The 23,459-nt window shown below is 45.5% G+C and overlaps 18 non-coding genes across 18 annotated transcripts; 6 read left to right on the top strand and 12 right to left on the bottom strand.

The window, feature by feature from the left end:
• The first annotated feature begins 649 nt into the window (after positions 1-649).
• TRNAR-ACG (transfer RNA arginine (anticodon ACG)) lies at positions 650-722 on the top strand. Its single transcript has one exon. It is a non-coding gene; the product is annotated as a tRNA-Arg (tRNA).
• Positions 723-1,716: 994 nt separating this feature from the next.
• Positions 1,717-1,823, bottom strand: LOC144765176 (U6 spliceosomal RNA). Its single transcript, XR_013597185.1, has one exon. It is a non-coding gene; the product is annotated as a U6 spliceosomal RNA (small nuclear RNA).
• A 742-nt stretch (positions 1,824-2,565) lies between these two features.
• Positions 2,566-2,638, top strand: TRNAR-ACG (transfer RNA arginine (anticodon ACG)). Its single transcript has one exon. It is a non-coding gene; the product is annotated as a tRNA-Arg (tRNA).
• A 1,025-nt stretch (positions 2,639-3,663) lies between these two features.
• LOC144764566 (U6 spliceosomal RNA) lies at positions 3,664-3,770 on the bottom strand. The gene has a single exon (XR_013596620.1). It is a non-coding gene; the product is annotated as a U6 spliceosomal RNA (small nuclear RNA).
• Positions 3,771-5,581: 1,811 nt separating this feature from the next.
• LOC144764636 (U6 spliceosomal RNA) lies at positions 5,582-5,688 on the bottom strand. Its single transcript, XR_013596681.1, has one exon. It is a non-coding gene; the product is annotated as a U6 spliceosomal RNA (small nuclear RNA).
• A 1,818-nt stretch (positions 5,689-7,506) lies between these two features.
• Positions 7,507-7,613, bottom strand: LOC144764635 (U6 spliceosomal RNA). Its single transcript, XR_013596680.1, has one exon. It is a non-coding gene; the product is annotated as a U6 spliceosomal RNA (small nuclear RNA).
• A 730-nt stretch (positions 7,614-8,343) lies between these two features.
• Positions 8,344-8,416, top strand: TRNAR-ACG (transfer RNA arginine (anticodon ACG)). Its single transcript has one exon. It is a non-coding gene; the product is annotated as a tRNA-Arg (tRNA).
• Positions 8,417-9,441: 1,025 nt separating this feature from the next.
• LOC144764565 (U6 spliceosomal RNA) lies at positions 9,442-9,548 on the bottom strand. The gene has a single exon (XR_013596619.1). It is a non-coding gene; the product is annotated as a U6 spliceosomal RNA (small nuclear RNA).
• A 1,811-nt stretch (positions 9,549-11,359) lies between these two features.
• LOC144764633 (U6 spliceosomal RNA) lies at positions 11,360-11,466 on the bottom strand. Its single transcript, XR_013596679.1, has one exon. It is a non-coding gene; the product is annotated as a U6 spliceosomal RNA (small nuclear RNA).
• A 1,818-nt stretch (positions 11,467-13,284) lies between these two features.
• Positions 13,285-13,391, bottom strand: LOC144764632 (U6 spliceosomal RNA). Its single transcript, XR_013596678.1, has one exon. It is a non-coding gene; the product is annotated as a U6 spliceosomal RNA (small nuclear RNA).
• A 1,818-nt stretch (positions 13,392-15,209) lies between these two features.
• LOC144764631 (U6 spliceosomal RNA) lies at positions 15,210-15,316 on the bottom strand. Its single transcript, XR_013596677.1, has one exon. It is a non-coding gene; the product is annotated as a U6 spliceosomal RNA (small nuclear RNA).
• Positions 15,317-16,048: 732 nt separating this feature from the next.
• Positions 16,049-16,121, top strand: TRNAR-ACG (transfer RNA arginine (anticodon ACG)). Its single transcript has one exon. It is a non-coding gene; the product is annotated as a tRNA-Arg (tRNA).
• A 1,025-nt stretch (positions 16,122-17,146) lies between these two features.
• LOC144764564 (U6 spliceosomal RNA) lies at positions 17,147-17,253 on the bottom strand. The gene has a single exon (XR_013596618.1). It is a non-coding gene; the product is annotated as a U6 spliceosomal RNA (small nuclear RNA).
• Positions 17,254-19,071: 1,818 nt separating this feature from the next.
• On the bottom strand, positions 19,072-19,178 carry LOC144764630 (U6 spliceosomal RNA). The gene has a single exon (XR_013596676.1). It is a non-coding gene; the product is annotated as a U6 spliceosomal RNA (small nuclear RNA).
• Positions 19,179-19,912: 734 nt separating this feature from the next.
• On the top strand, positions 19,913-19,985 carry TRNAR-ACG (transfer RNA arginine (anticodon ACG)). Its single transcript has one exon. It is a non-coding gene; the product is annotated as a tRNA-Arg (tRNA).
• A 1,015-nt stretch (positions 19,986-21,000) lies between these two features.
• On the bottom strand, positions 21,001-21,107 carry LOC144765144 (U6 spliceosomal RNA). Its single transcript, XR_013597156.1, has one exon. It is a non-coding gene; the product is annotated as a U6 spliceosomal RNA (small nuclear RNA).
• Positions 21,108-21,839: 732 nt separating this feature from the next.
• TRNAR-ACG (transfer RNA arginine (anticodon ACG)) lies at positions 21,840-21,912 on the top strand. The gene has a single exon. It is a non-coding gene; the product is annotated as a tRNA-Arg (tRNA).
• A 1,015-nt stretch (positions 21,913-22,927) lies between these two features.
• LOC144764629 (U6 spliceosomal RNA) lies at positions 22,928-23,034 on the bottom strand. The gene has a single exon (XR_013596675.1). It is a non-coding gene; the product is annotated as a U6 spliceosomal RNA (small nuclear RNA).
• Between the last annotated feature and the right edge of the window lie 425 nt (positions 23,035-23,459).

Genomic DNA, 23,459 nt, shown 5'->3' with positions numbered 1-23,459 from the left:
ATGGCCAGTAAGCATTCAAATCTGAGCCAATGGGCAAAAATGTATGAAGAGTAGCAATCCATTATTCTTCACTGCATTTGTGGTCCAAGACTTCACACACCGTAAGTATGTAGATTATGCCAGGGTTGCAAAGGCTCATGGTTTGGGCTACAGACAAGGAGCATTGTGACATCACGCTGCCTGTGGAACTTTGATATTAAAGGCGAAACAGCTGCACAGTAGGTTAGGTGAAGTGCTCTGAGTGTGGAAAGGCAGCATGCTTGGGTCCCTGGACAAGGTGAGCCTACGACAAGGTGTCTGAATTTTAACCCCTATTGTAATATTAAACTCCCTTTTGTTGTACCCGCCTACTTACTAAGGAGTTCACAAGCTCAGCCCCACACAGACCTGGAGCTGATTATGTTAACCCAGAGTATTTAAGAAACTGAGCCTGATCTAAAAGATTTTCTTGGATCTAGGACCATTTTGCCTAGCTTTTAGGTCCTTCCTTCTCCTAAAGTCCTTTGTACAACTTAGGAAAACCTCATAGAACAGACTTTCAGGTGGTCAGATGGGTTTCCTTGTGCCTTCACACACACACACACACACACACACACACACACACGCTTTCTAGCCCTCTTAAGGACAAAAAGATAGGTGCAAATACATAGGGCCAGTGGCGCAATGGATAACGCGTCTGACTACGGATCAGAAGATTGTAGGTTCGACTCCTACCTGGCTCGGAAGGGTTGTAGGTCTCTTTTTCATTATGTTCCTGTGGTATTCTTATTTACCTCAGACTTAATGTAGGTTCAATATTCTCCAGCAGGACTCATCCAGCAGTTGTTCCACGGTAGAGCTGCAGTAATAGGACCACGGCTAGTTAAACGTTTCCCATTTGCTGCTGGACTCTACATGACGGCCGTCACGTGGTGTGCTGCTTTTTTATTTCAACATGGGTCCCTGATTCTCTTAACTACATAAAAAAGCTTGTTGACAAAAGTGTGTGTGCGCGCGAGGGTCTGTGGACGCAGGCAGGTGTGTGCAATTGAATGCTTACCCATTTACATTTGTGAGAGGGACAAACCAACTCCTTGTGGGCTGCAGGCTTACAACTGGTAGCCCCAGTAGCCAGGCAGAACCACAGTTAAGGAGAGAGAGGAAGTTGGTCCATTATTAGAGAAGAACCATGAGCATCTTGCCCTGCTACCTTCTTCCCCTCTCAGCCACGATCGGCCACGATCTCTCTATTAGGGCGGAGGGTGAACATTTCTTGGACCTCAGAAACTTAGGGATGTAGACCCAATATGTCCTCCAAGCGCCTAGAGACCTGGTGCCCAATCTGGCGTGGTGTTTTTCAGCATACCCGACCAATCTGGTTGCAAGGCAGATTTTAACAGTACTGCTGAAAAGGGACTCCCAGGCATCCCTGAGGCCATCATTTGCATAGGCCCTGCCCTTCTCTTTATCCTGCTTCCCACAAAGCAACTCATCACTAGCAGCAGTATAGATTTGGAGGTGGTGAAGAATAATGACAGGGAGGCTGAAAAAGAGAAAGAAAAGTCCCAGAAGTCCAGCAGGCTTCCAGAGCGCACCTTCTTTACTGCAAGGCAAATACATTAAAAATGTTGAGGAGAGACAATTTAAAAATACATATTACATGACACAGGACTGGAACCTGCTTTATTATTTCAATAAGTCTTGAAAACAAAGAAGATTTCTCTCCTAAAAGCTGTTAAAAATATGGAACGCTTCACGAATTTGCGTGTCATCCTTGCGCAGGGGCCATGCTAATCTTCTCTGTATCGTTCCAATTTTAGTATATGTCCTGCCGAAGCGAGCACACTGTATTGATGAACTGACAATGTTTATAAACTCTCTAAATCCACAGTCTCTAGACATAGGGTGGCCTGGCAGAGATGCTCAGATGGCCAGTAAGCATTCAAATCTGAGCCAATGGGCAAAAATGTATGAAGAGTAGCAATCCATTATTCTTCACTGCATTCGTGGTCCAAGACTTCACACACCGTAAGTATGTAGATTATGCCAGGGTTGCAAAGGCTCATGGTTTGGGCTACAGACAAGGAGCATTGTGACATCACGCTGCCTGTGGAACTTTGATATTAAAGGCGAAACAGCTGCACAGTAGGTTAGGTGAAGTGCTCTGAGTGTGGAAAGGCAGCATGCTTGGGTCCCTGGACAAGGTCAGCCTACGACAAGGTGTCTGAATTTTAACCCCTATTGTAATATTAAACTCCCTTTTGTTGTACCCGCCTACTTACTAAGGAGTTCACAAGCTCAGCCCCACACAGACCTGGAGCTGATTATGTTAACCCAGAGTATTTAAGAAACTGAGCCTGATCTAAAAGATTTTCTTGGATCTAGGACCATTTTGCCTAGCTTTTAGGTCCTTCCTTCTCCTAAAGTCCTTTGTACAACTTAGGAAAACCTCATAGAACAGACTTTCAGGTGGTCAGATGGGTTTCCTTGTGCCTTCACACACACACACACACACACACACACACACACACACACACACACGCTTTCTAGCCCTCTTAAGGACAAAAAGATAGGTGCAAATACATAGGGCCAGTGGCGCAATGGATAACGCGTCTGACTACGGATCAGAAGATTGTAGGTTCGACTCCTACCTGGCTCGGAAGGGTTGTAGGTCTCTTTTTCATTATGTTCCTGTGGTATTCTTATTTACCTCAGACTTAATGTAGGTTCAATATTCTCCAGCAGGACTCATCCAGCAGTTGTTCCACGGTAGAGCTGCAGTAATAGGACCACGGCTAGTTAAACGTTTCCCATTTGCTGCTGGACTCTACATGATGGCCGTCACGTGGTGTGCTGCTTTTGTATTTCAACATGGGTCCCTGATTCTCTTAACTACATAAAAAAGCTTGTTGACAAAAGTGTGTGTGCGCGCGAGGGTCTGTGGACGCAGGCAGGTGTGTGCAATTGAATGCTTACCCATTTACATTTGTGAGAGGGACAAACCAACTCCTTGTGGGCTGCAGGCTTACAACTGGTAGCCCCAGTAGCCAGGCAGAACCACAGTTAAGGAGAGAGAGGAAGTTGGTCCATTATTAGAGAAGAACCATGAGCATCTTGCCCTGCTACCTTCTTCCCCTCTCAGCCACGATCGGCCACGATCGGCCAAGACCTCTCTATTAGGGCGGAGGGTGAACATTTCTTGGACCTCAGAAACTTAGGGATGTAGACCCAATATGTCCTCCAAGCGCCTAGAGACCTGGTGCCCAATCTGGCGTGGTGTTTTTCAGCATACCCGACCAATCTGGTTGCAAGGCAGATTTTAACAGTACTGCTGAAAAGGGACTCCCAGGCATCCCTGAGGCCATCATTTGCATAGGCCCTGCCCTTCTCTTTATCCTGCTTCCCACAAAGCAACTCATCACTAGCAGCAGTATAGATTTGGAGGTGGTGAAGAATAATGACAGGGAGGCTGAAAAAGAGAAAGAAAAGTCCCAGAAGTCCAGCAGGCTTCCTTGTAAAATGCTGCTGGACATAGAGCGCACCTTCTTTACTGCAAGGCAAATACATTAAAAATGTTGAGGAGAGACAATTTAAAAATACATATTACATGACACAGGACTGGAACCTGCTTTATTATTTCAATAAGTCTTGAAAACAAAGAAGATTTCTCTCCTAAAAGCTGTTAAAAATATGGAACGCTTCACGAATTTGCGTGTCATCCTTGTGCAGGGGCCATGCTAATCTTCTCTGTATCGTTCCAATTTTAGTATATGTGCTGCCGAAGCGAGCACACTGTATTGATGAACTGACAATGTTTATAAACTCTCTAAATCCACAGTCTCTAGACATAGGGTGGCCTGGCAGAGATGCTCAGATGGCCAGTAAGCATTCAAATCTGAGCCAATGGGCAAAAATGTATGAAGAGTAGCAATCCATTATTCTTCACTGCATTCGTGGTCCAAGACTTCACACACCGTAAGTATGTAGATTATGCCAGGGTTGCAAAGGCTCATGGTTTGGGCTACAGACAAGGAGCATTGTGACATCACGCTGCCTGTGGAACTTTGATATTAAAGGCGAAACAGCTGCACAGTAGGTTAGGTGAAGTGCTCTGAGTGTGGAAAGGCAGCATGCTTGGGTCCCTGGACAAGGTGAGCCTACGACAAGGTGTCTGAATTTTAACCCCTATTGTAATATTAAACTCCCTTTTGTTGTACCCGCCTACTTACTAAGGAGTTCACAAGCTCAGCCCCACACAGACCTGGAGCTGATTATGTTAACCCAGAGTATTTAAGAAACTGAGCCTGATCTAAAAGATTTTCTTGGATCTAGGACCATTTTGCCTAGCTTTTAGGTCCTTCCTTCTCCTAAAGTCCTTTGTACAACTTAGGAAAACCTCATAGAACAGACTTTCAGGTGGTCAGATGGGTTTCCTTGTGCCTTCACACACACACACACACACACGCTTTCTAGCCCTCTTAAGGACAAAAAGATAGGTGCAAATACATAGGGCCAGTGGTGCAATGGATAACGCGTCTGACTACGGATCAGAAGATTGTAGGCTCGACTCCTATCTGGCTCGGAAGGGTTGTAGGTCTCTTTTTCATTATGTTCCTGTGGTATTCTTATTTACCTCAGACTTAATGTAGGTTCAATATTCTCCAGCAGGACTCATCCAGCAGTTGTTCCACGGTAGAGCTGCAGTAATAGGACCACGGCTAGTTAAACGTTTCCCATTTGCTGCTGGACTCTACATGACGGCCGTCACGTGGTGTGCTGCTTTTGTATTTCAACATGGGTCCCTGATTCTCTTAACTACATAAAAAAGCTTGTTGACAAAAGTGTGTGTGCGCGCGAGGGTCTGTGGACGCAGGCAGGTGTGTGCAATTGAATGCTTACCCATTTACATTTGTGAGAGGGACAAACCAACTCCTTGTGGGCTGCAGGCTTACAACTGGTAGCCCCAGTAGCCAGGCAGAACCACAGTTAAGGAGAGAGAGGAAGTTGGTCCATTATTAGAGAAGAACCATGAGCATCTTGCCCTGCTACCTTCTTCCCCTCTCAGCCACGATCGGATCGGCCAAGACCTCTCTATTAGGGCGGAGGGTGAACATTTCTTGGACCTCAGAAACTTAGGGATGTAGACCCAATATGTCCTCCAAGCGCCTAGAGACCTGGTGCCCAATCTGGCGTGGTGTTTTTCAGCATACCCGACCAATCTGGTTGCAAGGCAGATTTTAACAGTACTGCTGAAAAGGGACTCCCAGGCATCCCTGAGGCCATCATTTGCATAGGCCCTGCCCTTCTCTTTATCCTGCTTCCCACAAAGCAACTCATCACTAGCAGCAGTATAGATTTGGAGGTGGTGAAGAATAATGACAGGGAGGCTGAAAAAGAGAAAGAAAAGTCCCAGAAGTCCAGCAGGCTTCCTTGTAAAATGCTGCTGGACATAGAGCGCACCTTCTTTACTGCAAGGCAAATACATTAAAAATGTTGAGGAGAGACAATTTAAAAATACATATTACATGACACAGGACTGGAACCTGCTTTATTATTTCAATAAGTCTTGAAAACAAAGAAGATTTCTCTCCTAAAAGCTGTTAAAAATATGGAACGCTTCACGAATTTGCGTGTCATCCTTGCGCAGGGGCCATGCTAATCTTCTCTGTATCGTTCCAATTTTAGTATATGTGCTGCCGAAGCGAGCACACTTTATTGATGAACTGACAATGTTTATAAACTCTCTAAATCCACAGTCTCTAGACATAGGGTGGCCTGGCAGAGATGCTCAGATGGCCAGTAAGCATTCAAATCTGAGCCAATGGGCAAAAATGTATGAAGAGTAGCAATCCATTATTCTTCACTGCATTTGTGGTCCAAGACTTCACACACCGTAAGTATGTAGATTATGCCAGGGTTGCAAAGGCTCATGGTTTGGGCTACAGACAAGGAGCATTGTGACATCACGCTGCCTGTGGAACTTTGATATTAAAGGCGAAACAGCTGCACAGTAGGTTAGGTGAAGTGCTCTGAGTGTGGAAAGGCAGCATGCTTGGGTCCCTGGACAAGGTGAGCCTACGACAAGGTGTCTGAATTTTAACCCCTATTGTAATATTAAACTCCCTTTTGTTGTACCCGCCTACTTACTAAGGAGTTCACAAGCTCAGCCCCACACAGACCTGGAGCTGATTATGTTAACCCAGAGTATTTAAGAAACTGAGCCTGATCTAAAAGATTTTCTTGGATCTAGGACCATTTTGCCTAGCTTTTAGGTCCTTCCTTCTCCTAAAGTCCTTTGTACAACTTAGGAAAACCTCATAGAACAGACTTTCAGGTGGTCAGATGGGTTTCCTTGTGCCTTCACACACACACACACACACACGCTTTCTAGCCCTCTTAAGGACAAAAAGATAGGTGCAAATACATAGGGCCAGTGGTGCAATGGATAACGCGTCTGACTACGGATCAGAAGATTGTAGGTTCGACTCCTATCTGGCTTGGAAGGGTTGTAGGTCTCTTTTTCATTATGTTCCTGTGGTATTCTTATTTACCTCAGACTTAATGTAGGTTCAATATTCTCCAGCAGGACTCATCCAGCAGTTGTTCCACGGTAGAGCTGCAGTAATAGGACCACGGCTAGTTAAACGTTTCCCATTTGCTGCTGGACTCTACATGACGGCCGTCACGTGGTGTGCTGCTTTTGTATTTCAACATGGGTCCCTGATTCTCTTAACTACATAAAAAAGCTTGTTGACAAAAGTGTGTGTGCGCGCGCGAGGGTCTGTGGACGCAGGCAGGTGTGTGCAATTGAATGCTTACCCATTTACATTTGTGAGAGGGACAAACCAACTCCTTGTGGGCTGCAGGCTTACAACTGGTAGCCCCAGTAGCCAGGCAGAACCACAGTTAAGGAGAGAGAGGAAGTTGGTCCATTATTAGAGAAGAACCATGAGCATCTTGCCCTGCTACCTTCTTCCCCTCTCAGCCACGATCGGCCACGATCGGCCAAGACCTCTCTATTAGGGCGGAGGGTGAACATTTCTTGGACCTCAGAAACTTAGGGATGTAGACCCAATATGTCCTCCAAGCGCCTAGAGACCTGGTGCCCAATCTGGCGTGGTGTTTTTCAGCATACCCGACCAATCTGGTTGCAAGGCAGATTTTAACAGTACTGCTGAAAAGGGACTCCCAGGCATCCCTGAGGCCATCATTTGCATAGGCCCTGCCCTTCTCTTTATCCTGCTTCCCACAAAGCAACTCATCACTAGCAGCAGTATAGATTTGGAGGTGGTGAAGAATAATGACAGGGAGGCTGAAAAAGAGAAAGAAAAGTCCCAGAAGTCCAGCAGGCTTCCTTGTAAAATGCTGCTGGACATAGAGCGCACCTTCTTTACTGCAAGGCAAATACATTAAAAATGTTGAGGAGAGACAATTTAAAAATACATATTACATGACACAGGACTGGAACCTGCTTTATTATTTCAATAAGTCTTGAAAACAAAGAAGATTTCTCTCCTAAAAGCTGTTAAAAATATGGAACGCTTCACGAATTTGCGTGTCATCCTTGCGCAGGGGCCATGCTAATCTTCTCTGTATCGTTCCAATTTTAGTATATGTGCTGCCGAAGCGAGCACACTTTATTGATGAACTGACAATGTTTATAAACTCTCTAAATCCACAGTCTCTAGACATAGGGTGGCCTGGCAGAGATGCTCAGATGGCCAGTAAGCATTCAAATCTGAGCCAATGGGCAAAAATGTATGAAGAGTAGCAATCCATTATTCTTCACTGCATTCGTGGTCCAAGACTTCACACACCGTAAGTATGTAGATTATGCCAGGGTTGCAAAGGCTCATGGTTTGGGCTACAGACAAGGAGCATTGTGACATCACGCTGCCTGTGGAACTTTGATATTAAAGGCGAAACAGCTGCACAGTAGGTTAGGTGAAGTGCTCTGAGTGTGGAAAGGCAGCATGCTTGGGTCCCTGGACAAGGTGAGCCTACGACAAGGTGTCTGAATTTTAACCCCTATTGTAATATTAAACTCCCTTTTGTTGTACCCGCCTACTTACTAAGGAGTTCACAAGCTCAGCCCCACACAGACCTGGAGCTGATTATGTTAACCCAGAGTATTTAAGAAACTGAGCCTGATCTAAAAGATTTTCTTGGATCTAGGACCATTTTGCCTAGCTTTTAGGTCCTTCCTTCTCCTAAAGTCCTTTGTACAACTTAGGAAAACCTCATAGAACAGACTTTCAGGTGGTCAGATGGGTTTCCTTGTGCCTTCACACACACACACACACACACACACACACACACGCTTTCTAGCCCTCTTAAGGACAACAAGATAGGTGCAAATACATAGGGCCAGTGGCGCAATGGATAACGCGTCTGACTACGGATCAGAAGATTGTAGGTTCGACTCCTATCTGGCTCGGAAGGGTTGTAGGTCTCTTTTTCATTATGTTCCTGTGGTATTCTTATTTACCTCAGACTTAATGTAGGTTCAATATTCTCCAGCAGGACTCATCCAGCAGTTGTTCCACGGTAGAGCTGCAGTAATAGGACCACGGCTAGTTAAACGTTTCCCATTTGCTGCTGGACTCTACATGACGGCCGTCACGTGGTGTGCTGCTTTTGTATTTCAACATGGGTCCCTGATTCTCTTAACTACATAAAAAAGCTTGTTGACAAAAGTGTGTGTGCGCGCGAGGGTCTGTGGACGCAGGCAGGTGTGTGCAATTGAATGCTTACCCATTTACATTTGTGAGAGGGACAAACCAACTCCTTGTGGGCTGCAGGCTTACAACTGGTAGCCCCAGTAGCCAGGCAGAACCACAGTTAAGGAGAGAGAGGAAGTTGGTCCATTATTAGAGAAGAACCATGAGCATCTTGCCCTGCTACCTTCTTCCCCTCTCAGCCACGATCGGCCACGATCGGCCAAGACCTCTCTATTAGGGCGGAGGGTGAACATTTCTTGGACCTCAGAAACTTAGGGATGTAGACCCAATATGTCCTCCAAGCGCCTAGAGACCTGGTGCCCAATCTGGCGTGGTGTTTTTCAGCATACCCGACCAATCTGGTTGCAAGGCAGATTTTAACAGTACTGCTGAAAAGGGACTCCCAGGCATCCCTGAGGCCATCATTTGCATAGGCCCTGCCCTTCTCTTTATCCTGCTTCCCACAAAGCAACTCATCACTAGCAGCAGTATAGATTTGGAGGTGGTGAAGAATAATGACAGGGAGGCTGAAAAAGAGAAAGAAAAGTCCCAGAAGTCCAGCAGGCTTCCTTGTAAAATGCTGCTGGACATAGAGCGCACCTTCTTTACTGCAAGGCAAATACATTAAAAATGTTGAGGAGAGACAATTTAAAAATACATATTACATGACACAGGACTGGAACCTGCTTTATTATTTCAATAAGTCTTGAAAACAAAGAAGATTTCTCTCCTAAAAGCTGTTAAAAATATGGAACGCTTCACGAATTTGCGTGTCATCCTTGTGCAGGGGCCATGCTAATCTTCTCTGTATCGTTCCAATTTTAGTATATGTGCTGCCGAAGCGAGCACACTGTATTGATGAACTGACAATGTTTATAAACTCTCTAAATCCACAGTCTCTAGACATAGGGTGGCCTGGCAGAGATGCTCAGATGGCCAGTAAGCATTCAAATCTGAGCCAATGGGCAAAAATGTATGAAGAGTAGCAATCCATTATTCTTCACTGCATTCGTGGTCCAAGACTTCACACACCGTAAGTATGTAGATTATGCCAGGGTTGCAAAGGCTCATGGTTTGGGCTACAGACAAGGAGCATTGTGACATCACGCTGCCTGTGGAACTTTGATATTAAAGGCGAAACAGCTGCACAGTAGGTTAGGTGAAGTGCTCTGAGTGTGGAAAGGCAGCATGCTTGGGTCCCTGGACAAGGTGAGCCTACGACAAGGTGTCTGAATTTTAACCCCTATTGTAATATTAAACTCCCTTTTGTTGTACCCGCCTACTTACTAAGGAGTTCACAAGCTCAGCCCCACACAGACCTGGAGCTGATTATGTTAACCCAGAGTATTTAAGAAACTGAGCCTGATCTAAAAGATTTTCTTGGATCTAGGACCATTTTGCCTAGCTTTTAGGTCCTTCCTTCTCCTAAAGTCCTTTGTACAACTTAGGAAAACCTCATAGAACAGACTTTCAGGTGGTCAGATGGGTTTCCTTGTGCCTTCACACACACACACACACACACGCTTTCTAGCCCTCTTAAGGACAAAAAGATAGGTGCAAATACATAGGGCCAGTGGTGCAATGGATAACGCGTCTGACTACGGATCAGAAGATTGTAGGCTCGACTCCTATCTGGCTCGGAAGGGTTGTAGGTCTCTTTTTCATTATGTTCCTGTGGTATTCTTATTTACCTCAGACTTAATGTAGGTTCAATATTCTCCAGCAGGACTCATCCAGCAGTTGTTCCACGGTAGAGCTGCAGTAATAGGACCACGGCTAGTTAAACGTTTCCCATTTGCTGCTGGACTCTACATGACGGCCGTCACGTGGTGTGCTGCTTTTGTATTTCAACATGGGTCCCTGATTCTCTTAACTACATAAAAAAGCTTGTTGACAAAAGTGTGTGTGCGCGCGAGGGTCTGTGGACGCAGGCAGGTGTGTGCAATTGAATGCTTACCCATTTACATTTGTGAGAGGGACAAACCAACTCCTTGTGGGCTGCAGGCTTACAACTGGTAGCCCCAGTAGCCAGGCAGAACCACAGTTAAGGAGAGAGAGGAAGTTGGTCCATTATTAGAGAAGAACCATGAGCATCTTGCCCTGCTACCTTCTTCCCCTCTCAGCCACGATCGGATCGGCCAAGACCTCTCTATTAGGGCGGAGGGTGAACATTTCTTGGACCTCAGAAACTTAGGGATGTAGACCCAATATGTCCTCCAAGCGCCTAGAGACCTGGTGCCCAATCTGGCGTGGTGTTTTTCAGCATACCCGACCAATCTGGTTGCAAGGCAGATTTTAACAGTACTGCTGAAAAGGGACTCCCAGGCATCCCTGAGGCCATCATTTGCATAGGCCCTGCCCTTCTCTTTATCCTGCTTCCCACAAAGCAACTCATCACTAGCAGCAGTATAGATTTGGAGGTGGTGAAGAATAATGACAGGGAGGCTGAAAAAGAGAAAGAAAAGTCCCAGAAGTCCAGCAGGCTTCCTTGTAAAATGCTGCTGGACATAGAGCGCACCTTCTTTACTGCAAGGCAAATACATTAAAAATGTTGAGGAGAGACAATTTAAAAATACATATTACATGACACAGGACTGGAACCTGCTTTATTATTTCAATAAGTCTTGAAAACAAAGAAGATTTCTCTCCTAAAAGCTGTTAAAAATATGGAACGCTTCACGAATTTGCGTGTCATCCTTGCGCAGGGGCCATGCTAATCTTCTCTGTATCGTTCCAATTTTAGTATATGTGCTGCCGAAGCGAGCACACTTTATTGATGAACTGACAATGTTTATAAACTCTCTAAATCCACAGTCTCTAGACATAGGGTGGCCTGGCAGAGATGCTCAGATGGCCAGTAAGCATTCAAATCTGAGCCAATGGGCAAAAATGTATGAAGAGTAGCAATCCATTATTCTTCACTGCATTTGTGGTCCAAGACTTCACACACCGTAAGTATGTAGATTATGCCAGGGTTGCAAAGGCTCATGGTTTGGGCTACAGACAAGGAGCATTGTGACATCACGCTGCCTGTGGAACTTTGATATTAAAGGCGAAACAGCTGCACAGTAGGTTAGGTGAAGTGCTCTGAGTGTGGAAAGGCAGCATGCTTGGGTCCCTGGACAAGGTGAGCCTACGACAAGGTGTCTGAATTTTAACCCCTATTGTAATATTAAACTCCCTTTTGTTGTACCCGCCTACTTACTAAGGAGTTCACAAGCTCAGCCCCACACAGACCTGGAGCTGATTATGTTAACCCAGAGTATTTAAGAAACTGAGCCTGATCTAAAAGATTTTCTTGGATCTAGGACCATTTTGCCTAGCTTTTAGGTCCTTCCTTCTCCTAAAGTCCTTTGTACAACTTAGGAAAACCTCATAGAACAGACTTTCAGGTGGTCAGATGGGTTTCCTTGTGCCTTCACACACACACACACACACACGCTTTCTAGCCCTCTTAAGGACAAAAAGATAGGTGCAAATACATAGGGCCAGTGGTGCAATGGATAACGCGTCTGACTACGGATCAGAAGATTGTAGGTTCGACTCCTATCTGGCTTGGAAGGGTTGTAGGTCTCTTTTTCATTATGTTCCTGTGGTATTCTTATTTACCTCAGACTTAATGTAGGTTCAATATTCTCCAGCAGGACTCATCCAGCAGTTGTTCCACGGTAGAGCTGCAGTAATAGGACCACGGCTAGTTAAACGTTTCCCATTTGCTGCTGGACTCTACATGACGGCCGTCACGTGGTGTGCTGCTTTTGTATTTCAACATGGGTCCCTGATTCTCTTAACTACATAAAAAAGCTTGTTGACAAAAGTGTGTGTGCGCGCGCGAGGGTCTGTGGACGCAGGCAGGTGTGTGCAATTGAATGCTTACCCATTTACATTTGTGAGAGGGACAAACCAACTCCTTGTGGGCTGCAGGCTTACAACTGGTAGCCCCAGTAGCCAGGCAGAACCACAGTTAAGGAGAGAGAGGAAGTTGGTCCATTATTAGAGAAGAACCATGAGCATCTTGCCCTGCTACCTTCTTCCCCTCTCAGCCACGATCGGCCACGATCGGCCAAGACCTCTCTATTAGGGCGGAGGGTGAACATTTCTTGGACCTCAGAAACTTAGGGATGTAGACCCAATATGTCCTCCAAGCGCCTAGAGACCTGGTGCCCAATCTGGCGTGGTGTTTTTCAGCATACCCGACCAATCTGGTTGCAAGGCAGATTTTAACAGTACTGCTGAAAAGGGACTCCCAGGCATCCCTGAGGCCATCATTTGCATAGGCCCTGCCCTTCTCTTTATCCTGCTTCCCACAAAGCAACTCATCACTAGCAGCAGTATAGATTTGGAGGTGGTGAAGAATAATGACAGGGAGGCTGAAAAAGAGAAAGAAAAGTCCCAGAAGTCCAGCAGGCTTCCTTGTAAAATGCTGCTGGACATAGAGCGCACCTTCTTTACTGCAAGGCAAATACATTAAAAATGTTGAGGAGAGACAATTTAAAAATACATATTACATGACACAGGACTGGAACCTGCTTTATTATTTCAATAAGTCTTGAAAACAAAGAAGATTTCTCTCCTAAAAGCTGTTAAAAATATGGAACGCTTCACGAATTTGCGTGTCATCCTTGCGCAGGGGCCATGCTAATCTTCTCTGTATCGTTCCAATTTTAGTATATGTGCTGCCGAAGCGAGCACACTTTATTGATGAACTGACAATGTTTATAAACTCTCTAAATCCACAGTCTCTAGACATAGGGTGGCCTGGCAGAGATGCTCAGATGGCCAGTAAGCATTCAAATCTGAGCCAATGGGCAAAAATGTATGAAGAGTAGCAATCCATTATTCTTCACTGCATTCGTGGTCCAAGACTTCACACACCGTAAGTATGTAGATTATGCCAGGGTTGCAAAGGCTCATGGTTTGGGCTACAGACAAGGAGCATTGTGACATCACGCTGCCTGTGGAACTTTGATATTAAAGGCGAAACAGCTGCACAGTAGGTTAGGTGAAGTGCTCTGAGTGTGGAAAGGCAGCATGCTTGGGTCCCTGGACAAGGTGAGCCTACGACAAGGTGTCTGAATTTTAACCCCTATTGTAATATTAAACTCCCTTTTGTTGTACCCGCCTACTTACTAAGGAGTTCACAAGCTCAGCCCCACACAGACCTGGAGCTGATTATGTTAACCCAGAGTATTTAAGAAACTGAGCCTGATCTAAAAGATTTTCTTGGATCTAGGACCATTTTGCCTAGCTTTTAGGTCCTTCCTTCTCCTAAAGTCCTTTGTACAACTTAGGAAAACCTCATAGAACAGACTTTCAGGTGGTCAGATGGGTTTCCTTGTGCCTTCACACACACACACACACACACGCTTTCTAGCCCTCTTAAGGACAAAAAGATAGGTGCAAATACATAGGGCCAGTGGTGCAATGGATAACGCGTCTGACTACGGATCAGAAGATTGTAGGTTCGACTCCTATCTGGCTTGGAAGGGTTGTAGGTCTCTTTTTCATTATGTTCCTGTGGTATTCTTATTTACCTCAGACTTAATGTAGGTTCAATATTCTCCAGCAGGACTCATCCAGCAGTTGTTCCACGGTAGAGCTGCAGTAATAGGACCACGGCTAGTTAAACGTTTCCCATTTGCTGCTGGACTCTACATGACGGCCGTCACGTGGTGTGCTGCTTTTGTATTTCAACATGGGTCCCTGATTCTCTTAACTACATAAAAAAGCTTGTTGACAAAAGTGTGTGTGCGCGCGCGAGGGTCTGTGGACGCAGGCAGGTGTGTGCAATTGAATGCTTACCCATTTACATTTGTGAGAGGGACAAACCAACTCCTTGTGGGCTGCAGGCTTACAACTGGTAGCCCCAGTAGCCAGGCAGAACCACAGTTAAGGAGAGAGAGGAAGTTGGTCCATTATTAGAGAAGAACCATGAGCATCTTGCCCTGCTACCTTCTTCCCCTCTCAGCCACGATCGGCCACGATCGGCCAAGACCTCTCTATTAGGGCGGAGGGTGAACATTTCTTGGACCTCAGAAACTTAGGGATGTAGACCCAATATGTCCTCCAAGCGCCTAGAGACCTGGTGCCCAATCTGGCGTGGTGTTTTTCAGCATACCCGACCAATCTGGTTGCAAGGCAGATTTTAACAGTACTGCTGAAAAGGGACTCCCAGGCATCCCTGAGGCCATCATTTGCATAGGCCCTGCCCTTCTCTTTATCCTGCTTCCCACAAAGCAACTCATCACTAGCAGCAGTATAGATTTGGAGGTGGTGAAGAATAATGACAGGGAGGCTGAAAAAGAGAAAGAAAAGTCCCAGAAGTCCAGCAGGCTTCCTTGTAAAATGCTGCTGGACATAGAGCGCACCTTCTTTACTGCAAGGCAAATACATTAAAAATGTTGAGGAGAGACAATTTAAAAATACATATTACATGACACAGGACTGGAACCTGCTTTATTATTTCAATAAGTCTTGAAAACAAAGAAGATTTCTCTCCTAAAAGCTGTTAAAAATATGGAACGCTTCACGAATTTGCGTGTCATCCTTGCGCAGGGGCCATGCTAATCTTCTCTGTATCGTTCCAATTTTAGTATATGTGCTGCCGAAGCGAGCACACTTTATTGATGAACTGACAATGTTTATAAACTCTCTAAATCCACAGTCTCTAGACATAGGGTGGCCTGGCAGAGATGCTCAGATGGCCAGTAAGCATTCAAATCTGAGCCAATGGGCAAAAATGTATGAAGAGTAGCAATCCATTATTCTTCACTGCATTCGTGGTCCAAGACTTCACACACCGTAAGTATGTAGATTATGCCAGGGTTGCAAAGGCTCATGGTTTGGGCTACAGACAAGGAGCATTGTGACATCACGCTGCCTGTGGAACTTTGATATTAAAGGCGAAACAGCTGCACAGTAGGTTAGGTGAAGTGCTCTGAGTGTGGAAAGGCAGCATGCTTGGGTCCCTGGACAAGGTGAGCCTACGACAAGGTGTCTGAATTTTAACCCCTATTGTAATATTAAACTCCCTTTTGTTGTACCCGCCTACTTACTAAGGAGTTCACAAGCTCAGCCCCACACAGACCTGGAGCTGATTATGTTAACCCAGAGTATTTAAGAAACTGAGCCTGATCTAAAAGATTTTCTTGGATCTAGGACCATTTTGCCTAGCTTTTAGGTCCTTCCTTCTCCTAAAGTCCTTTGTACAACTTAGGAAAACCTCATAGAACAGACTTTCAGGTGGTCAGATGGGTTTCCTTGTGCCTTCACACACACACACACACACACACACACACACACACGCTTTCTAGCCCTCTTAAGGACAACAAGATAGGTGCAAATACATAGGGCCAGTGGCGCAATGGATAACGCGTCTGACTACGGATCAGAAGATTGTAGGTTCGACTCCTATCTGGCTCGGAAGGGTTGTAGGTCTCTTTTTCATTATGTTCCTGTGGTATTCTTATTTACCTCAGACTTAATGTAGGTTCAATATTCTCCAGCAGGACTCATCCAGCAGTTGTTCCACGGTAGAGCTGCAGTAATAGGACCACGGCTAGTTAAACGTTTCCCATTTGCTGCTGGACTCTACATGACGGCCGTCACGTGGTGTGCTGCTTTTGTATTTCAACATGGGTCCCTGATTCTCTTAACTACATAAAAAAGCTTGTTGACAAAAGTGTGTGTGCGCGCGAGGGTCTGTGGACGCAGGCAGGTGTGTGCAATTGAATGCTTACCCATTTACATTTGTGAGAGGGACAAACCAACTCCTTGTGGGCTGCAGGCTTACAACTGGTAGCCCCAGTAGCCAGGCAGAACCACAGTTAAGGAGAGAGAGGAAGTTGGTCCATTATTAGAGAAGAACCATGAGCATCTTGCCCTGCTACCTTCTTCCCCTCTCAGCCACGATCGGCCACGATCGGCCACGATCTCTCTATTAGGGCGGAGGGTGAACATTTCTTGGACCTCAGAAACTTAGGGATGTAGACCCAATATGTCCTCCAAGCGCCTAGAGACCTGGTGCCCAATCTAGCGTGGTGTTTTTCAGCATACCCGACCAATCTGGTTGCAAGGCAGATTTTAACAGTACTGCTGAAAAGGGACTCCCAGGCATCCCTGAGGCCATCATTTGCATAGGCCCTGCCCTTCTCTTTATCCTGCTTCCCACAAAGCAACTCATCACTAGCAGCAGTATAGATTTGGAGGTGGTGAAGAATAATGACAGGGAGGCTGAAAAAGAGAAAGAAAAGTCCCAGAAGTCCAGCAGGCTTCCTTGTAAAATGCTGCTGGACATAGAGCGCACCTTCTTTACTGCAAGGCAAATACATTAAAAATGTTGAGGAGAGACAATTTAAAAATACATATTACATGACACAGGACTGGAACCTGCTTTATTATTTCAATAAGTCTTGAAAACAAAGAAGATTTCTCTCCTAAAAGCTGTTAAAAATATGGAACGCTTCACGAATTTGCGTGTCATCCTTGTGCAGGGGCCATGCTAATCTTCTCTGTATCGTTCCAATTTTAGTATATGTGCTGCCGAAGCGAGCACACTGTATTGATGAACTGACAATGTTTATAAACTCTCTAAATCCACAGTCTCTAGACATAGGGTGGCCTGGCAGAGATGCTCAGATGGCCAGTAAGCATTCAAATCTGAGCCAATGGGCAAAAATGTATGAAGAGTAGCAATCCATTATTCTTCACTGCATTTGTGGTCCAAGACTTCACACACCGTAAGTATGTAGATTATGCCAGGGTTGCAAAGGCTCATGGTTTGGGCTACAGACAAGGAGCATTGTGACATCACGCTGCCTGTGGAACTTTGATATTAAAGGCGAAACAGCTGCACAGTAGGTTAGGTGAAGTGCTCTGAGTGTGGAAAGGCAGCATGCTTGGGTCCCTGGACAAGGTGAGCCTACGACAAGGTGTCTGAATTTTAACCCCTATTGTAATATTAAACTCCCTTTTGTTGTACCCGCCTACTTACTAAGGAGTTCACAAGCTCAGCCCCACACAGACCTGGAGCTGATTATGTTAACCCAGAGTATTTAAGAAACTGAGCCTGATCTAAAAGATTTTCTTGGATCTAGGACCATTTTGCCTAGCTTTTAGGTCCTTCCTTCTCCTAAAGTCCTTTGTACAACTTAGGAAAACCTCATAGAACAGACTTTCAGGTGGTCAGATGGGTTTCCTTGTGCCTTCACACACACACACACACACACGCTTTCTAGCCCTCTTAAGGACAAAAAGATAGGTGCAAATACATAGGGCCAGTGGTGCAATGGATAACGCGTCTGACTACGGATCAGAAGATTGTAGGTTCGACTCCTATCTGGCTTGGAAGGGTTGTAGGTCTCTTTTTCATTATGTTCCTGTGGTATTCTTATTTACCTCAGACTTAATGTAGGTTCAATATTCTCCAGCAGGACTCATCCAGCAGTTGTTCCACGGTAGAGCTGCAGTAATAGGACCACGGCTAGTTAAACGTTTCCCATTTGCTGCTGGACTCTACATGACGGCCGTCACGTGGTGTGCTGCTTTTGTATTTCAACATGGGTCCCTGATTCTCTTAACTACATAAAAAAGCTTGTTGACAAAAGTGTGTGTGCGCGCGCGAGGGTCTGTGGACGCAGGCAGGTGTGTGCAATTGAATGCTTACCCATTTACATTTGTGAGAGGGACACACCAACTCCTTGTGGGCTGCAGGCTTACAACTGGTAGCCCCAGTAGCCAGGCAGAACCACAGTTAAGGAGAGAGAGGAAGTTGGTCCATTATTAGAGAAGAACCATGAGCATCTTGCCCTGCTACCTTCTTCCCCTCTCAGCCACGATCGGCCACGATCGGCCAAGACCTCTCTATTAGGGCGGAGGGTGAACATTTCTTGGACCTCAGAAACTTAGGGATGTAGACCCAATATGTCCTCCAAGCGCCTAGAGACCTGGTGCCCAATCTGGCGTGGTGTTTTTCAGCATACCCGACCAATCTGGTTGCAAGGCAGATTTTAACAGTACTGCTGAAAAGGGACTCCCAGGCATCCCTGAGGCCATCATTTGCATAGGCCCTGCCCTTCTCTTTATCCTGCTTCCCACAAAGCAACTCATCACTAGCAGCAGTATAGATTTGGAGGTGGTGAAGAATAATGACAGGGAGGCTGAAAAAGAGAAAGAAAAGTCCCAGAAGTCCAGCAGGCTTCCTTGTAAAATGCTGCTGGACATAGAGCGCACCTTCTTTACTGCAAGGCAAATACATTAAAAATGTTGAGGAGAGACAATTTAAAAATACATATTACATGACACAGGACTGGAACCTGCTTTATTATTTCAATAAGTCTTGAAAACAAAGAAGATTTCTCTCCTAAAAGCTGTTAAAAATATGGAACGCTTCACGAATTTGCGTGTCATCCTTGCGCAGGGGCCATGCTAATCTTCTCTGTATCGTTCCAATTTTAGTATATGTGCTGCCGAAGCGAGCACACTTTATTGATGAACTGACAATGTTTATAAACTCTCTAAATCCACAGTCTCTAGACATAGGGTGGCCTGGCAGAGATGCTCAGATGGCCAGTAAGCATTCAAATCTGAGCCAATGGGCAAAAATGTATGAAGAGTAGCAATCCATTATTCTTCACTGCATTCGTGGTCCAAGACTTCACACACCGTAAGTATGTAGATTATGCCAGGGTTGCAAAGGCTCATGGTTTGGGCTACAGACAAGGAGCATTGTGACATCACGCTGCCTGTGGAACTTTGATATTAAAGGCGAAACAGCTGCACAGTAGGTTAGGTGAAGTGCTCTGAGTGTGGAAAGGCAGCATGCTTGGGTCCCTGGACAAGGTCAGCCTACGACAAGGTGTCTGAATTTTAACCCCTATTGTAATATTAAACTCCCTTTTGTTGTACCCGCCTACTTACTAAGGAGTTCACAAGCTCAGCCCCACACAGACCTGGAGCTGATTATGTTAACCCAGAGTATTTAAGAAACTGAGCCTGATCTAAAAGATTTTCTTGGATCTAGGACCATTTTGCCTAGCTTTTAGGTCCTTCCTTCTCCTAAAGTCCTTTGTACAACTTAGGAAAACCTCATAGAACAGACTTTCAGGTGGTCAGATGGGTTTCCTTGTGCCTTCACACACACACACACACACACACACACACACACACACGCTTTCTAGCCCTCTTAAGGACAAAAAGATAGGTGCAAATACATAGGGCCAGTGGCGCAATGGATAACGCGTCTGACTACGGATCAGAAGATTGTAGGTTCGACTCCTACCTGGCTCGGAAGGGTTGTAGGTCTCTTTTTCATTATGTTCCTGTGGTATTCTTATTTACCTCAGACTTAATGTAGGTTCAATATTCTCCAGCAGGACTCATCCAGCAGTTGTTCCACGGTAGAGCTGCAGTAATAGGACCACGGCTAGTTAAACGTTTCCCATTTGCTGCTGGACTCTACATGACGGCCGTCACGTGGTGTGCTGCTTTTTTATTTCAACATGGGTCCCTGATTCTCTTAACTACATAAAAAAGCTTGTTGACAAAAGTGTGTGTGCGCGCGAGGGTCTGTGGACGCAGGCAGGTGTGTGCAATTGAATGCTTACCCATTTACATTTGTGAGAGGGACAAACCAACTCCTTGTGGGCTGCAGGCTTACAACTGGTAGCCCCAGTAGCCAGGCAGAACCACAGTTAAGGAGAGAGAGGAAGTTGGTCCATTATTAGAGAAGAACCATGAGCATCTTGCCCTGCTACCTTCTTCCCCTCTCAGCCACGATCGGCCACGATCTCTCTATTAGGGCGGAGGGTGAACATTTCTTGGACCTCAGAAACTTAGGGATGTAGACCCAATATGTCCTCCAAGCGCCTAGAGACCTGGTGCCCAATCTGGCGTGGTGTTTTTCAGCATACCCGACCAATCTGGTTGCAAGGCAGATTTTAACAGTACTGCTGAAAAGGGACTCCCAGGCATCCCTGAGGCCATCATTTGCATAGGCCCTGCCCTTCTCTTTATCCTGCTTCCCACAAAGCAACTCATCACTAGCAGCAGTATAGATTTGGAGGTGGTGAAGAATAATGACAGGGAGGCTGAAAAAGAGAAAGAAAAGTCCCAGAAGTCCAGCAGGCTTCCTTGTAAAATGCTGCTGGACATAGAGCGCACCTTCTTTACTGCAAGGCAAATACATTAAAAATGTTGAGGAGAGACAATTTAAAAATACATATTACATGACACAGGACTGGAACCTGCTTTATTATTTCAATAAGTCTTGAAAACAAAGAAGATTTCTCTCCTAAAAGCTGTTAAAAATATGGAACACTTCACGAATTTGCGTGTCATCCTTGCGCAGGGGCCATGCTAATCTTCTCTGTATCGTTCCAATTTTAGTATATGTCCTGCCGAAGCGAGCACACTGTATTGATGAACTGACAATGTTTATAAACTCTCTAAATCCACAGTCTCTAGACATAGGGTGGCCTGGCAGAGATGCTCAGATGGCCAGTAAGCATTCAAATCTGAGCCAATGGGCAAAAATGTATGAAGAGTAGCAATCCATTATTCTTCACTGCATTCGTGGTCCAAGACTTCACACACCGTAAGTATGTAGATTATGCCAGGGTTGCAAAGGCTCATGGTTTGGGCTACAGACAAGGAGCATTGTGACATCACGCTGCCTGTGGAACTTTGATATTAAAGGCGAAACAGCTGCACAGTAGGTTAGGTGAAGTGCTCTGAGTGTGGAAAGGCAGCATGCTTGGGTCCCTGGACAAGGTCAGCCTACGACAAGGTGTCTGAATTTTAACCCCTATTGTAATATTAAACTCCCTTTTGTTGTACCCGCCTACTTACTAAGGAGTTCACAAGCTCAGCCCCACACAGACCTGGAGCTGATTATGTTAACCCAGAGTATTTAAGAAACTGAGCCTGATCTAAAAGATTTTCTTGGATCTAGGACCATTTTGCCTAGCTTTTAGGTCCTTCCTTCTCCTAAAGTCCTTTGTACAACTTAGGAAAACCTCATAGAACAGACTTTCAGGTGGTCAGATGGGTTTCCTTGTGCCTTCACACACACACACACACACACACACACACACACACGCTTTCTAGCCCTCTTAAGGACAAAAAGATAGGTGCAAATACATAGGGCCAGTGGCGCAATGGATAACGCGTCTGACTACGGATCAGAAGATTGTAGGTTCGACTCCTACCTGGCTCGGAAGGGTTGTAGGTCTCTTTTTCATTATGTTCCTGTGGTATTCTTATTTACCTCAGACTTAATGTAGGTTCAATATTCTCCAGCAGGACTCATCCAGCAGTTGTTCCACGGTAGAGCTGCAGTAATAGGACCACGGCTAGTTAAACGTTTCCCATTTGCTGCTGGACTCTACATGATGGCCGTCACGTGGTGTGCTGCTTTTGTATTTCAACATGGGTCCCTGATTCTCTTAACTACATAAAAAAGCTTGTTGACAAAAGTGTGCGTGCGCGCGAGGGTCTGTGGACGCAGGCAGGTGTGTGCAATTGAATGCTTACCCATTTACATTTGTGAGAGGGACAAACCAACTCCTTGTGGGCTGCAGGCTTACAACTGGTAGCCCCAGTAGCCAGGCAGAACCACAGTTAAGGAGAGAGAGGAAGTTGGTCCATTATTAGAGAAGAACCATGAGCATCTTGCCCTGCTACCTTCTTCCCCTCTCAGCCACGATCGGCCACGACCTCTCTATTAGGGCGGAGGGTGAACATTTCTTGGACCTCAGAAACTTAGGGATGTAGACCCAATATGTCCTCCAAGCGCCTAGAGACCTGGTGCCCAATCTGGCGTGGTGTTTTTCAGCATACCCGACCAATCTGGTTGTAAGGCAGATTTTAACAGTACTGCTGAAAAGGGACTCCCAGGCATCCCTGAGGCCATCATTTGCATAGGCCCTGCCCTTCTCTTTATCCTGCTTCCCACAAAGCAACTCATCACTAGCAGCAGTATAGATTTGGAGGTGGTGAAGAATAATGACAGGGAGGCTGAAAAAGAGAAAGAAAAGTCCCAGAAGTCCAGCAGGCTTCCTTGTAAAATGCTGCTGGACATAGAGCGCACCTTCTTTACTGCAAGGCAAATACATTAAAAATGTTGAGGAGAGACAATTTAAAAATACATATTACATGACACAGGACTGGAACCTGCTTTATTATTTCAATAAGTCTTGAAAACAAAGAAGATTTCTCTCCTAAAAGCTGTTAAAAATATGGAACGCTTCACGAATTTGCGTGTCATCCTTGCGCAGGGGCCATGCTAATCTTCTCTGTATCGTTCCAATTTTAGTATATGTGCTGCCGAAGCGAGCACACTGTATTGATGAACTGACAATGTTTATAAACTCTCTAAATCCACAGTCTCTAGACATAGGGTGGCCTGGCAGAGATGCTCAGATGGCCAGTAAGCATTCAAATCTGAGCCAATGGGCAAAAATGTATGAAGAGTAGCAATCCATTATTCTTCACTGCATTCGTGGTCCAAGACTTCACACACCGTATGTATGTAGATTATGCCAGGGTTGCAAAGGCTCATGGTTTGGGCTACAGACAAGGAGCATTGTGACATCACGCTGCCTGTGGAACTTTGATATTAAAGGCGAAACAGCTGCACAGTAGGTTAGGTGAAGTGCTCTGAGTGTGGAAAGGCAGCATGCTTGGGTCCCTGGACAAGGTGAGCCTACGACAAGGTGTCTGAATTTTAACCCCTATTGTAATATTAAACTCCCTTTTGTTGTA

The sequence above is a fragment of the Lissotriton helveticus genome, chromosome 6, assembly GCF_964261635.1.
Source record: "Lissotriton helveticus chromosome 6, aLisHel1.1, whole genome shotgun sequence".
Lineage (NCBI taxonomy): Eukaryota > Metazoa > Chordata > Amphibia > Caudata > Salamandridae > Lissotriton > Lissotriton helveticus.
Note: the sequence above shows the minus strand (reverse complement) of the source record. Positions and strands in the feature narration are given on the sequence as shown.